This window comes from Eubalaena glacialis, chromosome 2 (assembly GCF_028564815.1).
Source record: "Eubalaena glacialis isolate mEubGla1 chromosome 2, mEubGla1.1.hap2.+ XY, whole genome shotgun sequence".
NCBI classification, from domain to species: domain Eukaryota; kingdom Metazoa; phylum Chordata; class Mammalia; order Artiodactyla; family Balaenidae; genus Eubalaena; species Eubalaena glacialis.
Window position 1 is genome coordinate 106,649,946 of NC_083717.1, and position 15,285 is coordinate 106,665,230.

The following is a 15,285-nucleotide window of genomic DNA, read 5'->3' on the forward strand; positions in this document are numbered from 1 at the left end:
ATTTCAAATGCATCTACTGCCCCCGACCACTTTTACTTCAGAAAAAGAGAGAACAGGCCTTTTTACCTTTCAGAACACGCAAACTAGGGCACCTGCAGAGCACGTTTTTGCATTCAGTGATACACACCCAGAGCTGTAAAGGAGACTCAATGGCTAGCTTACACTGAGCAGGTGGCAACTACTAGGCCATGGGCAAAGTGTTTTTACAGGCATTATCTCATTTAATCCTCACAGTGTTACCTATGACATTATGTTATTATCTTCATTTCTCATATGGGGAAACAGGTACATAGCTTGGCAAGATCACATCACTAGTAACTCATGGGGCTGTAGGAAGTTTTTTATCTTATAAATTCATATTTTTTAAAGTTATAAGACTAATCAGATTTCCTCTTTTCTGTGTGCCAGTTTTAGTAAAATATATTTCCTAGGAATTTAGACAGTTCATTTAAATCTTCAAACTTACTGGCATAAATTTAGTCAAATTTCTCTCATAATTTTTTTAAGGTCTATTGGGCCTGAGATGTATTCCTCTTCATTTCTGCTATTGGTTTTATGTGCTTCTTTCTCTTTTTCTTAACTAGTCTTACCAGAAATGTACCAATTTAATTAGTCTTTTCAAAGAAATATTTTCTTGATTTGTTGTTCCTTTCTATTATAGGTTTGTTTCTTATTTCATTAATTTCTCCTCTTATCCATATTATTCCCTTCCTTCTATTTTCCTTGGGGGTTTTTGGTGATTTTTTTCTAGTTTCTTGAGATGGATGCTTATTAGATCGATTTTTAGCCTTTGTTCTTGTCTAAAGTGTGTATTTAAGACTATACAACTTCCTAAAGCACACATCCCACATGTTTTGCTTGCTGCATCCCATGACTTTTATATTTTATTATCATTTAGTTTAAAATATTTTCTAATTTCCACTGTGATTTCTTTTTTGATGCATGGGTCATTTAGATGTATTTATATCTCTTATTATTCAAATATGAGAGTTTTCCAGTTATTACTTTCATTGATTTCTTGCTTAATTGTACTGTGGTTAGAGAACATACTTGACTATTTCAATTATTTGAAATTTGTTGAGACTAGCTTTATGGCCCAGCATATGGTCTGTAGATTATATTTTCCAGAGATGGCCACAACAATATCCCAATGCCACATACCCTTTTGCTATGTGACTTTGCCACTGGCCCATCAAGGGGCAAGTCTATGTTTTCATCCCCTTTAATCTAGGAAGGCCTGTAACTAACCAGGATAAAATAGCTGTCCTGGCAGCTTTTGCTTCCAGCTTCTTGGAAGATGGCCACCATGTAAGAAGGTTGACTACCCTGAGACCACCAAGCTGTGAATGACTCAAGCCATGTGGAAAGACCTGGAGGATGAGATACATTGAGAAGAGAAAGAGAGGGCAAGGAGCACCAAGATGCCAGGACATGTGACTAAAGGAGCCATCTTGGATATCTGTCTGCAGTCACATAGGAGATGCCAAGTGAAAACCACCCATCTGAGCCCAGTCAACCCACAGAACCTTGAAAGATAATAATAATAAAGATAATAATAATAATAAATTGCTGGGAATTCCCTGGTGGTTCAGTGGTTAGGGCTCTGCGCTTTCACTGCCGAGGGCCCCGGGTTCGATCCCTGGTCGGGGAACTAAGATCCCACAAGCTGTGCAGTGTAGCCAAAAATAATAATAGTAAATTGTTATTTTGAGTTCTACATTTAATGATAATTTGTAATGCAGCAATAGTTATCCAAAACATGGTCAAATTGTTTAAATGTTCTGTGCATATTTAAGAAGAATTAAGAACTGTAATTTCAAGGTGTGATGTTCTATGTGTCAATTAAGCCAAGTTCACTGGTTTGTATATCCAAATATATATCCTTAATGATTCAGTTTGCATTCCATAAATTACTGAGAGAGGTATTTTGAAAAGCTCTCAATATGATTCTGTATTTGCCTATTTCTCCTATTCTATAAATTTTTGTTTTATTTGAGGCTAAGTTATTAGGTTAGTATAAATTTAGAGTTGTATATCTTCCTGGTGAACACAATCTTTTATCATTCTTACTGAAGCCCGCGCGCCTACAGCCCATGCTCTGCAACAAGAGAAGCCACCACAATGAGAAGCCCGTGTACCGCAATGAAGAGTAGCCCCCGCTGGGCTTCCCTGGTGGCGCGGTGGTTGAGAATCTGCCTGCCGATGCAGGGGACACGGGTTCGAGCCCAGATCTGGGAAGATCCCACATGCCGCGGAGCAACTAGGCCCGTGAGCCACAACTACTGAGCCTGCGCGTCTGGAGCCTGTGCTCCGCCACAAGAGAGCCCGCGATAGTGAGAGGCTCACGCACCGCGATGAAGAGTGGCCCCCACTTGCCGCAACTGGAGAAAGCCCTCGCACAGAAACGAAGACCCAACACAGCCAAAAATAAATAAATAAATAAATAATAATTAAAAATGAATATCTGCTTATAAAAAAAAAAGAATCACTCATCTATAGTTTCTTATGTCTTTCAGAATTTAAAAAAAAAAAAAAGAGTAGCCCCCGCTCACTGCAACTAGAGCCCACGCGAAGCAACGAAGACCCAATGCAGCCATAAATAAATAAATAAATAAATAAATAAATAAATAATTTTAAAAAATAAAAAAATAAACAGGGCCGTCTGACTCTGTGCTCTTAGCTACTCTTTTTTATTGCTATTGAGATGTGATGCCCTCTCCAGTGCAGAGGAGATGAGTGCAAGTATCATTTAGGAGCATGTTTGCGTGTCATAATGAAGAATGCAAAGTAGGAAAAAAAAAAAAAACAGATGGGTATTCCAGGAAAGATCTGTATATTTTAATAAAAGTATTAAAAAAAAAAAAAAAAAAAAAAAGTATTAATAGCTTAAAGTGGGTTCTCCTGGTATAGAGTAGTAACAAGATGATACATACATCCCTGGGCCACTAGGCGCTTCCTTTGAGTCCTTCAGGGAATCACTCATGTTAAATACGAAGTTGTGCTAAATAGTATTTCTGGGAATAATTTGTACCTAGTTAAATTTTATATACACATACGTGTGGAAGGTCCCTTAGAGATCAGTTATTCCAGACCACTCGTTTATAGTATTAACAGTTATTATCTTTGGAGGTAGAATTCTAAGGGCCTTTTACTTTTTGTATTATTTATTTACATGCCATTTAATTTTTTATAGGAACACATCACACATAATGAGAAAAATAAAAGAGTTAGTCCTGCTAAGACAATTAAATGGGAGAAAGAATAGTCTTTTCAACCAATGGTACTAGAACAACTGAATATCCACATGTAGAAGAATGAATTTGTACTCCTTCCTCACACCATGAACAAAAATTAACTTGAAATGAACCACAGACCTAAATGTAAGAATTAAAACTATAAAAATCTTAGAAGAAAACATAGGACTAAACTTCATGATCTTGGTTTAGGCAAAGACTTCTTAGATACAAAACTAACAGCACAACCAACAAAATAAAAATAGAAAAAGTGGATTTCATCAAAATTAAAAACTTTTGGGCTGCAAACAGTGCCATCAAGAGAGTGAAAAACAGGTCTCTGGCGTTTGAAGCTGATGCTCACAACAGTCGAGCTCCATGCCATAGCAACAGGAGGTGGCTATGAAATTATCACAAGACTATGGGAAATCATCTTTGGGGATCTTATGAAGAACTTATGAAACAAGATTCAAACTGGCTTATTCTAAGAGGTAAACATACCATAAGACCTCTGCATCTGTTGTGAAAATCAAGGATAGCAATGTTGCTATGTCATGAAATGAGAGAATGAAAATTTTCTTTGACTCTCAAATTTGCTTGTCTGGCCGTGTGGCTGACAGGGTCTTGGTGCTCTGGTCAGGTGTCAGGCCTGAGCCTCTGAGGTGGGAGAGCCGAGTTCAGGACATTGGACCACCAGAGACCTCCTGTCCCCACATACTATCAATCGGCGAGAGCTCTCCCAAAGATCTCCGTCTCAACGCTAAGACCCAGCTCCACTTAACAACCAGCAAGCTCCAGTGCTGGACACCCCATGCCAAACAACTAGCAAGACAGGAACACAACCCCACCCATTAGCAGAGAGGCTGCCTAAAATCATACTAAGTTCACAGACACCCCAAAACACACCACTGGACGCAGTCCTACGCACCAGAAAGACAAGATTCAGCCTCATCCACCAGAACACAGGCACCAGCTCCTCCACCAGGAAGCCTACACAACCCACTGAACCAAGCCTTACCCACTGGGAGCAGACACCAAAAACAATGGGAACTACGAACCTGCAGCCTGCGAAAAGGAGACCCCAAACACAGTAAGTTAAACAAAATGAGAAGACAGAGAAATACACAGCAGATAAAGGAGCAAGGTAAAAACCCACCAGACCAAACAAATGAAGAGGAAATAGGCAGTCTACCTGAAAAAGAATTCAGAGTAATGATAGTAAAGATGATTCAAAATCTTGGAAAGAGAATGGAGAAAATACAAGAAACCCTTAACAAGGATCTAGAAGAACTAAAGAGCAAACAAACAATGATGAACAACACAATAAATGAAATTAAAAATTCTCTAGAAGGAATCAATAGCAGAATAACTGAGGCAGAAGAACGGATAAGTGACCTGGAAGATAAAATAGTGGAAATAACCACTGCAGAGCAGAATAAAGAAAAAAGAATGAAAAGAATTGAGGACAGTCTCAGAGATCTCTGGGACAATGTTAAATGCACCGATATTTGAATTATAGGGGTCCCAGAAGAAGAAGAGAAAAAGAAAGGGACTGAGAAAATATTTGAAGAGATTATACTCGAAAACTTCCCTAATATGGGACACGAAATAGTCAATCAACTCCCGGAAGTGCAGAGAGTCCCATACAGGATAAATCCAAGGAGAAACACGCCAAGACACATATTAATCAAACTATCAAAAATTAAGTACAAAGAAAAAATATTGAAAGCAGCAAGGGAAAAGCACCAAATAACATACAAGGGAATCCCCATAAGGTTAACAGCTGATCTTTCAGCAGAAACTCTGCAAGCCACAAGGGAGTGGCAGGACATATTTAAAGTGATGAAAGGGAAAAACCTGCAACCAAGATTACTCTACCCAGCAAGGATCTCATTCAGATTCAACGGAGAAATTAAAACCTTTACAGACAAGCAAAAGCTAAGAGAATTCAGGACCACCAAACCAGCTTTACAACAAATGCTAAAGGAACTTCTCTAGGCAGAAAACACAAGAGAAGGAAAAGACCTATAATAACAAACCCAAAACAATTAGGAAAATGATAATAGGAACGTACATATCGATAACTACCTTAAATGTAAATGGATTAAATGCTCCAACCAAAAGACACAGACTGACTGAATGGATACAAAAATAAGACCCATATATATGCTGTCTACAAGAGACCCACTTTAGACCTAGCGACACATACACACTGAAAGTGAGGGGATGGAAAAAGATATTCCATGCAAATGGAAATGAAAAGAAAGCTGGAGTAGCAATTCTCATATCAGACACAATAGACTTTAAAATGAAGACTATTACAAGAGACAAAGAAGGACACTACATAATGATCAAGGGATAAATTCAAGAGGAAGATATAACAATTGTAAATATTTATGCACCCAACATAGGAGCAGCTCAATACATAAGGCAAATGCTAACAGCCATAAGAGGGAAAATTGACAGCAGCACAATAATAGTAGGTGACTTTAACACCCCACTTTCACCAATGAACAGATCATCCAAAATGAAAATAAATAAGGAAACACAAGCTTTAAATGATACATTAAACAAGATGGCCTTAATTGGTATTTATACGACATTCCATCCAAAAACAACAGAATATGCTTTCTTCTCAAGTGCTCATGGAACATTCTCCAGGATAGATCATATCTTGGGTCACAAATCAAGCCTTGGTAAATTTAAGAAAACTGAAATTATATCAAGTATCTTTTCTGACCACAATGCTATGAGACTAGATATCAATTACAGGAAAAAAAATCTGTAAAAAATACAAACACATGGAGGCTAAACAATACACTACTAAATAACCAAGAGATCACTGAAGAAATCAAAGAGGAAATCAAAAAATAGCTAGGAACAAATGACAATGAAAACACAACGACCCAAAGCCTATGGGATGCAGCAAAAGCAGTTCTAAGAGGGAAGTTTATAGCAATACAATCCTACCTCAAGAAACAAGAAACATCTCAAATAAACAACCTCACCTTACACCTAAACCAATTAGAGAAAGAAGAACCACAAAACCCCAAAGTTAGCAGAAGGAAACAAATCATAAAGATCAGCTCAGAAATAAATGAAAAAGAAATGAAGAAAATGATAACAAAGATCAATAAAACTAAAAGCTGGTTCTTTGAGAAGATAAACAAAATTGATAAACCATTAGCCAGACTCATCAAGAAAAAAAGAGAGAAGACTCAAATCAGCAGAATTAGAAATGAAAAAGGAGAAGTAACAACTGACACTGCAGAAATACAAAGGATCGTGAGAGATTACTACAAGCAGCCATATGCCAATAAAATGGACAACCTGGAAGAAATGGACAAATTCTTAGAAAAGCACAACCTTCCGAGACTAAACCAGGAAGAAACAGAAAATATAAACAGACCAATCACAAGCACTGAAATTGAAACTGTGATTAAAAATCTTCCAACAAACAAAAGCCCAGGACCAGATGGCTTCACAGGTGAATTCTATCAAACATTTAGAGAAGAGCTAACACCTATCCTTCTCAAACTCTTCCAAAATATAGCAGAGGGAGGAACACTCCCAAACTCATTCTAAGAGGCCACTATCACCCTGATACCAAAACCAGACAAAGATGTTACAAAAAAAGAAAACACAGGCCAATATCACTGATGAACATAGATGCAAAAATCCTCAAGAAAATACTAGCAAACAGAATCCAGTAGCACATTAAATGGATCATACACCATGATCAAGAGGGGTTTATCTCAGGAATGCAAGGATTCTTCAATATACACAAATCAATCAATGATATATACCATATTAACAAACTGAAGGATAAAAACCATATGATAATCTCAATAGATGCAGAAAAAGCTTTTGACAAAATTCAACACCCATTTATGATAAAAACCCTCTAAAAAGTAGGCATATAGGGAACTTTCCTCAACATAACAAAGGCCATATATGACAAACCCACAGCCAACATCGTCCTCAATGGTGAAAAACTGAAACCATTTCCACTAAGATCAGGAACAAGACAAGGTTGCCCTCTCTCACCACTATTATTCAGCATAGTTTCGGAAGTTTTAGCCACAACAATCAGAGAAGAAAATGAAATAAAAGGAATCCAAATTGGAAAAGAAGAAGTAAACCTGTCACTGTTTGCAGATGACATGATACTATACATAGAGAATCCTAAAGATGCTACCAGAAAATTACTAGAGCTAATCAATGAATTTGGTAAAGTAGCAGGATACAAAATTAATGCACAGAAATCTCTTGCATTCCTATACACTAATGATGAAAAATCTGAAACAGAAATTAAGGAAACACTCCCATTTACCATTGCAACAAAAAGAATAAAATACCTAGGAATAAACCTACCTAAGGGGACAAAAGATCTGTATGAGAAAACTATAAGACACGGATGAAAGAAATTAAAGATGATACAAACAGATGGAGGGATATACCACGTTCTTGGACTGGAAGAGTCAACATTGTGAAAATGACTATATTACCCAAAGCAATCTACAGATTCAATGCAATCCCTATCAAACTACCAATGGTATTTTTCACAGAACTAGAACAAAAAATTGCACAATTTGTATGGAAACACAAAAGACCCCGAATAGCCAAAGCAATCTTGAGAAAGAAAAACAGAGCTAGAGGAATCAGGCTCCCTGACTTCAGACTATACTACAAAGCTACAGTAATCAAGACAGTATGGGGGACTTCCCTGGTGGTGCAGTGGTTAAGAATCCACCTGCCAATGCAGGGGACATGGGTTCGAGCCCTGGTCCAGGAAGATCCCACATGCCATGTGCAACTAAGCAACTAAGCTCGTGTGCCACAAATACTGAACCTGCACTCCAGAGCCTGCAAGCCACAACTACTGAGCCCACACGCCACAACTACTGAAGCCTGTGTGCCTAGAGCCCGTGCTCCGCAACAAGAGAAGCCACCACAGTGAGAAGCTCGCGCATCACAAAGAGTAGCCGCCACTCACCGGAACTAGAGAAAGCCTGCACGCAGCAACGAAGACCCAACGCAGCCAAAAATAAATAAATAAAATTTTAAAAAATAAAATAAAAAAATAAAAATTCTAGAATTAAAAATTAAAAAAAAAAAAGACAGCATGGTACTGGCACAAAAAGAGAAATATAAATCAATAGAACAGGACAGAAAGCCCAGAGATAAACCCACACACATATGGTCACCTTATCTTTGATAAAGGTGGCAAGAATATACAATGGAGAAAAGACAGCCTCTTCAATAAGTGGTGCTGGGAAAACTGGACAGCTATATGTAAAAGAATGAAATTAGAACACTCCCTAACACCATACACAAAAATAAACTCAAAACGGATTAAAGACCTAAATGTAAGGCCAGACACTATAAAACTCTTAGAGGAAAACATAGGCAGAACAGTCCATGACATAAATCACATCAAGATCCTTTTTGACTCACTTCCTAGAGAAATGGAAAGAAAAACAAAAATAAACAAATGGGACCTCATGAAACTTAAAAGCTTTTGCACAGCAAAGGAAACCATAAACAAGATGAAAAGACACCCCTCAGAATGGGAGAAAATATTTGCAAATGAAGCAACTGACAAAGGATTAATCTCCAAAATTTACAAGCAGCTCATGCAGCTCAATATCAAAAAAACAAACAACCCAATCCAAAAATGGGCAGAAGACCTAAATAGACATTTCTCCAAAGAAGATATACAAATTGCCAACAAACACGTGAAAGGATGCTCAACATCACTAATCACTAGAGAAATGCAAATCAAAACTACAATGAGGTATCACCTCACACCGGTCAGAATGGCCATCATCAAAAAATCTACAAACAATAAATGCTGGAGAGGGTGTGGAGAAAAGGGGACCCTCTTGCACTGTTGGTGGGAATGTAAATTGATACAGCCACTATGGAGAACAGTATGGAGGTTCCTTAAAAAACTAAAAATAAAACTACCATACGACCCAGCAATCCCACTACTGGGCATATACCCTGAGAAAACCATAATTCAGAAAGAGTCATGTACCACAATGTTCATTGCAGCTCTATTTACAATAGCCAGGACATGGAAGCAACCTAAGCGTCCATCGACAGATGAATGGATAAAGAAGATATGGCACATATATACAATGGAATATTACTCAGCCATAAAAAGAAACAAAATTGAGTTATTTGTAGTGAGGTTGATGGACCTAGAGTCTGTCCTACAGAGTGAAGTAAGTCAGAAAGAGAAAAACAAATACCGTATGCTAACACATATATATGGAATCTAAAAAAAAAAATGGTTCTGAAGAACCTAGGGGCAGGACAGGAATAAAGATGCAGACGTAGAGAATGGACTTGAGGACATGGGGAGGGGGCAGGGTAAGCTGGGACGAAGTGAGAGAATGGCATGGACATATATACACTACCAAATGTAAAACAGATAGCTAGTGGGAAGCAGCCGCATAGCACAGGGAGATCAGCTCGGTGCTTTGTGATGACCTAGAGGGGTGGGATAGGGATGGTGGGAGGGAGATGCAAGAGGGAGGGGATATGGGGATATATGTATACATATAGCTGATTCACTTTGTTATACAGCAGCAACTAACACAACAATGTAAAGCAATTATACTCCAATAAAGATGGAAAAAAAAAAGAAATTTAAAAAAAAGAGTCCAAATATAGAATGGCAATTTCATAAAAGCTTAATTAAAAAATAAATTTATACATAAAAATAAAAAGGAAAGTGAAAAACAACTCACATAGTGGGGGGAAGTATTTACAAATTATGTATATAAGTGACTTGTATCCAGAGTACATAAAGATCTCTTATAACTTAATAATAAAAAGACAACCCAAATTTAAAATGGGCAAAGGAAGAAAAACATAAACAAACAAACAAAAACAACAAAACAAATAAAATGGGCAAAGGACTCGAATAGCTATTGGTTGACAAACTTGGGAGCTTCCCAGGTAAAATCTGTAACTGGTCCCCCTACATGGAGGGTAAGGAGAGACCAAAGGAAAAGGCAGACCATTGCAGATTAGAAGATGGCAGTTTCAATAAGCAAGGGAAGTGACATATGAGGCTTGTCTTGTGTGGCCACAATACGAGTAGATCTCCACACCCATCCACTGGAATCTTAGAAGTTTATAAAGAGTCCTTAACTGGGTTCAGTCACGTATATTGTCCAGATGGTCTCAACAACACATTACTCTCTCAAGGATGTGTCCTTTTTTTTTTTAATTTTATTTTTTGGCCACACTGCACAGCATGTGGGATCTTAGTTCCCTGACCAGGGATTGAACCCACGCCCCCTGCACTGGAAGCACAGAGTCTTAACCACTGGACCACCAGGGAACTCCCCAGGCTGTGTCCTTGAAAATGGCTCCCACTGTGGGAACAGTGGGCAGAACAAACATTCCAAAGATAGGGGATGGGGTGGTAAGCCACTGACCCCAGGTCCAGCTCACAGGTCAACCAGTGGTCACATCCTCTTGATGACCAACTATGTCCCCAACAGTAGACATCAATGAGATACCACTTCACACCCACAAGGATGACTATATTCAAAAAGATAGATAATAACAAGCGTTGGTGAGGATGTGGAGAAACTGGAACCCTCACACGTTGCTGGTGGATATGTAAAATGATACAGCTACTTTGGAAAACAGTTTGGCAGTTCATCAAAATGTTAAACATAGTTTCCATGTGATCCAGCAATTTCATTCTTAGATATATACCCAAGAGAAATGAAAACACACATCCACACAAAAACTTGTACATGAAATGTTTGTTCATAGCAGCATTATTCACAATAGCCAAAAAGTGGAAACTCAAGTATCCATCAATTGATGAATAGATAAATAACATGTGGTATGTCCATACGATAGAATACTACTTGGCGATAAAAAGGAATAAAGTATTGATACCTCATGCTATAACATGAATAAACTCTACATTATGCTAAGTGAAAGAAGTTAGTCACAAAAGAGCATGTGTTATATGATTCCATTCATATAAAATGTCCAGAATGGGCAAATCTACAGAGACAGAAAGTAGATTAGTGACTGTCTAGGGCTAGCAGTATGGGTGTGGGAGAGGGGCATGGGTGTTGACTTCTAGTGGGCAAGAGGTTCCTTTCTGGGGTGATGAAAAAGTTCTAAATCAGACTGTGGTGATGGTTGCACAACTCTGTCATTATACTAAAAACCATTACGTTGTACCCATTAAATGGGTGAATTGTGTGGTATGTGATTATATCTTAATAAAGCTGTTAAAAAGAAAAAAATTACTATTCCATTAAATTGATACAATATGATTTAAGGTGCCATTCTATTAATTCATTATTAAATACTGAGGTCATTTTCAGTTTTTCCACACTGCTGAGTAACAGTGTAACCAAACATTCCATTTGAAAGAACTATTTTCTACTAAAGTTGCTATAAATCTAATAGACATGTAATGTCACTAAGGTCACCTTTATAACTTCAAGATTAATACTTTACAGATGTAAAGAACTAGTTATCTTCCACACAATTATCTTCCATAAAACAAGGTCAGGGGCTTCCCTGGTGGCGCAGTGGTTAAGAATCTGCCTGCCAATGCAGGGGACACGGGTTCGAGCCCTGGTCTGGGAAGATCCCACATGCCGCGGAGCAACTGGGCCCGTGAGCCACAACGACTGAGCCTGCGCGTCTGGAGCCTGTGCTCCGCAACAAGAGAGGCCGCGATAGTGAGAGGCCCGCGCACCGCGATGAAGAGTGGCCCCCACTCGCCGCAACTAGAGAAAGCCCTCGCACAGAAACGAAGATCCAACACAGCCATAAATAAATAAATTTTTTAAAAAAAGACTTACTGCCTGTTAAAAAATAAAATAAAATAAAATAAAAATTGTTAAAAAAAAACAAAAACAAAAACAAAAACTTTAAAAAAAAACAAACAAAAAAACAAGGTCAGTAGCCTGTTCTTAAGCCTCATTTATGGTTAGTTTGGCAGTAAGAGACACAAAAATATAGTGCCTTAAACAAAGGAGAAGTTTATTTCTCTGTCACATAAAATTCTAAGGCTTCCCTGGTGGCGCAGTGTTTAAGAATCTGCTGCCAATACAGGGGACGCGGGTTCTAGCCCTGGTCTGGGAAGATCCCACATGCTGCGAAGCAACTAAGCCCGTGCGCCACAACTACTGAGCCTGCACTCTAGAGCTCGCGAGCCACAACTACTTAACCCGCGTGCCTAGAGTCCGTGCTCCACAACAAGAGAAGCCACTGCAATGAGAAGCTCGCGCACCACAACAAAGAGCAGCCCCCACTCACGGCAACTAGAAAAAGCCTGCTCACAGCAACAAAGACCCAACTCAGCCAAAAATAAATAAATAAATTAATTTAAAAAAAAAAGTCTAGAGGTAGGCAACCTAGGGCTGGGGTGGCAGATATCTCCACAATGTCCTCAGGACCCCAGGCTCCTTTTAGTCTACTGCTTTGCGAATCATAGAGTATGCTTTTACAGTTCAAATAGTAGCTATCGCATCCCCATTCCAAGCAACAGGATGAAAGAAGCAGGAAAAATGAGTGGAAGGAAAAGGGCAACACAGGGGACGTGCCAGATGTCTTTAAGAAAAGTTCCCAGGGAATTCCCTGGTGGTCCAGTGGTTAGGACTTGGCGCTTTCACTGCCAAGGGCCTGGGTTTGAGCCCTGGTCAGGGAACTAAGATCTTACAAGCCACGCAGCGCAGACAAAAAAAAGAGAGTTCCCAGATGCCATTTCTACTGTGCATCCATTGACCAAAACATTGTTACACAGCTATTCTTAATTTCATGTGAAACTGAGAATATCATCTTTATTCTAGGTAGCATGTGCCCAGATAGAAATTAGGGGTTCTGTCATCATGGAAGAAAGGGAAACAAACAGACATTCAGAAGTTAGTAGCAGACTCTGCCAATGACTCATAGCTTATCTAATGACACAAAACCCTACCAAAAGCTAGAAAGAAAAATAATCTGATCACGAAGGATGAAATAAATAAGATGAACTAAGAACTACACACTAAATAAACAGTATGAGGAATGACTATGCCTAATAGTGAAAAGCATCATAGGAGACATGTTTGCAAAAGGGTAGAGAAATAACCAAAAGTCCTAATGTGGGGCAGCATTTTAAATAAAATGGGACCCAGAGGCAATCTATCAGATACGGAAAGGCAAATAAAAAGAAACAGTTTAAATGATCAATGAAAAAATCATACTGCTTTTCACTTCCCATTAAGGTTCCTTAAAAAACTAAAAATAGAACTACCATACAACCCAGCAATCCCACTACTGGGCATATACCCTGAGAAAACCGTAATTCAAAAAGAGTCATGTACCACAGTGTTCACTGCAGCACTATTTACAATAGCCAGGACATGGAAGCAACCTAAGTGTCCATCCACAGATGAATGGATAAAGAAGACAATAGATTTTTAACAAAACAGTTTATCTTTGCCTATTTTATTTGTTCACATGTTTCTAATTCCTGAAAGGCTTATATTATCAACTGATTTTATTGCTTCTGGTTCTATTTCAAGCATATATATTGCATGTGACCTTTTCTATATACACTTAAAGATATAATCACTTTTGTTTGGGAATCACTTTTGTTGTAATTTTTTATTTACTTTGTTAATACATGCATACTACCTATGTCAGAAAAAAACTTGAACACTCCCAAGAAATCCCAAGTACATAACTTGGTGTAAATTTACTTAATCCTTTTAATCAATTCAAGATACACAGACAGGCTTGGTTTTTACATAAGAAACATAATCAACTGGATGTGACTAAGATACAGTGTTCAGGAGAGATAATATTTAATACATTTCAGGAAAAAGATAATTGATACTTAGGTGTTCAGAAGAATTTAACCACAAATATGAAGATATATAAGGAAAAGTTACCATATGGGAAAAACAGAACTTTCTCAGCTGATGCTGAGATTAGTGTTAAAATTTTGTATTATGAATTTGAGTCATGAGAGAAAGTCTGGGGCCCACATATACACAAATGATCCAAACACTAAAAAAAGTTCATTTTCTTTAGATAATTCTACAACTGGTATGCACTTCCTAGAAGAAAGTACAGTTTTAATAAGATCATAGCTTCACAGGTATGTCATTTACAAATCTCCAAAATGTAATAAACCCTCCAGATTCTACATAGCATGATCATATGAATAAGATAAGAAGTTGCCTTCTTGAAATCACTAAATCTCAACACTATTTCAGCTTATTTAAAAGACAAGCCAAGCATGCTGGCTTGTTTCTGAGTCCCCTTTGCATATCTGCTATTATATCTGACATAGACTACAGCATATACCATGTGGGAGAGTGGGGAAGCACTGGCCTGGAAAATCAAGAGGGTCGTGTTCCAGTCCTGGTTTAGCTCCCAGTTAGTCACTCTAAGCAAGACACCTTCTCAAGGCCTTCATTTTCTCATTAAAAACAAACAGGCTGGACTCAGTATTCTCTAAGGTCCTTTCCAGCGCTGTGATTCTATGGCGCCTTGTGGGTTCATTTCAGAAGACATAACACTTGTTTACATTAAATCACTTCTGATACATTTATTATCAGAAACTGTCCATACATGAAGTCTGAGTTATTAAAATGTTTTACTTTTACTTTCTTACATATTTTTCAAGTCAGAAACAGTAATTCAAAACTCAACTATCGCGTTCTAATTTTTTAGTCAAAATAAGATGACCAGAATCATAAAACTTAGCATTTACAACATTAAACCTAGAAAAAATATGCATAATTAATGGAACATTAAAGCCAAAAGAATATCTGACAGAGAGAGAGAGAAATTAAGACTTCTTATGAAGTATGTTTCATTGACAATTACTCCATAACAACTGTGCACTCAGAATTTGTGGACATAACCTTACAACCAGGGGAAAAGTCCAGCCCAAATGTCAAAACACAGAGTCAAATGAATCTGAATTTCCTAAAGATACATTTTGAGGAAGAAAGAGTTCTTTCTTCTCCATTTCCCCATCCCTCTGTCCCAAAGAGGAGAATTT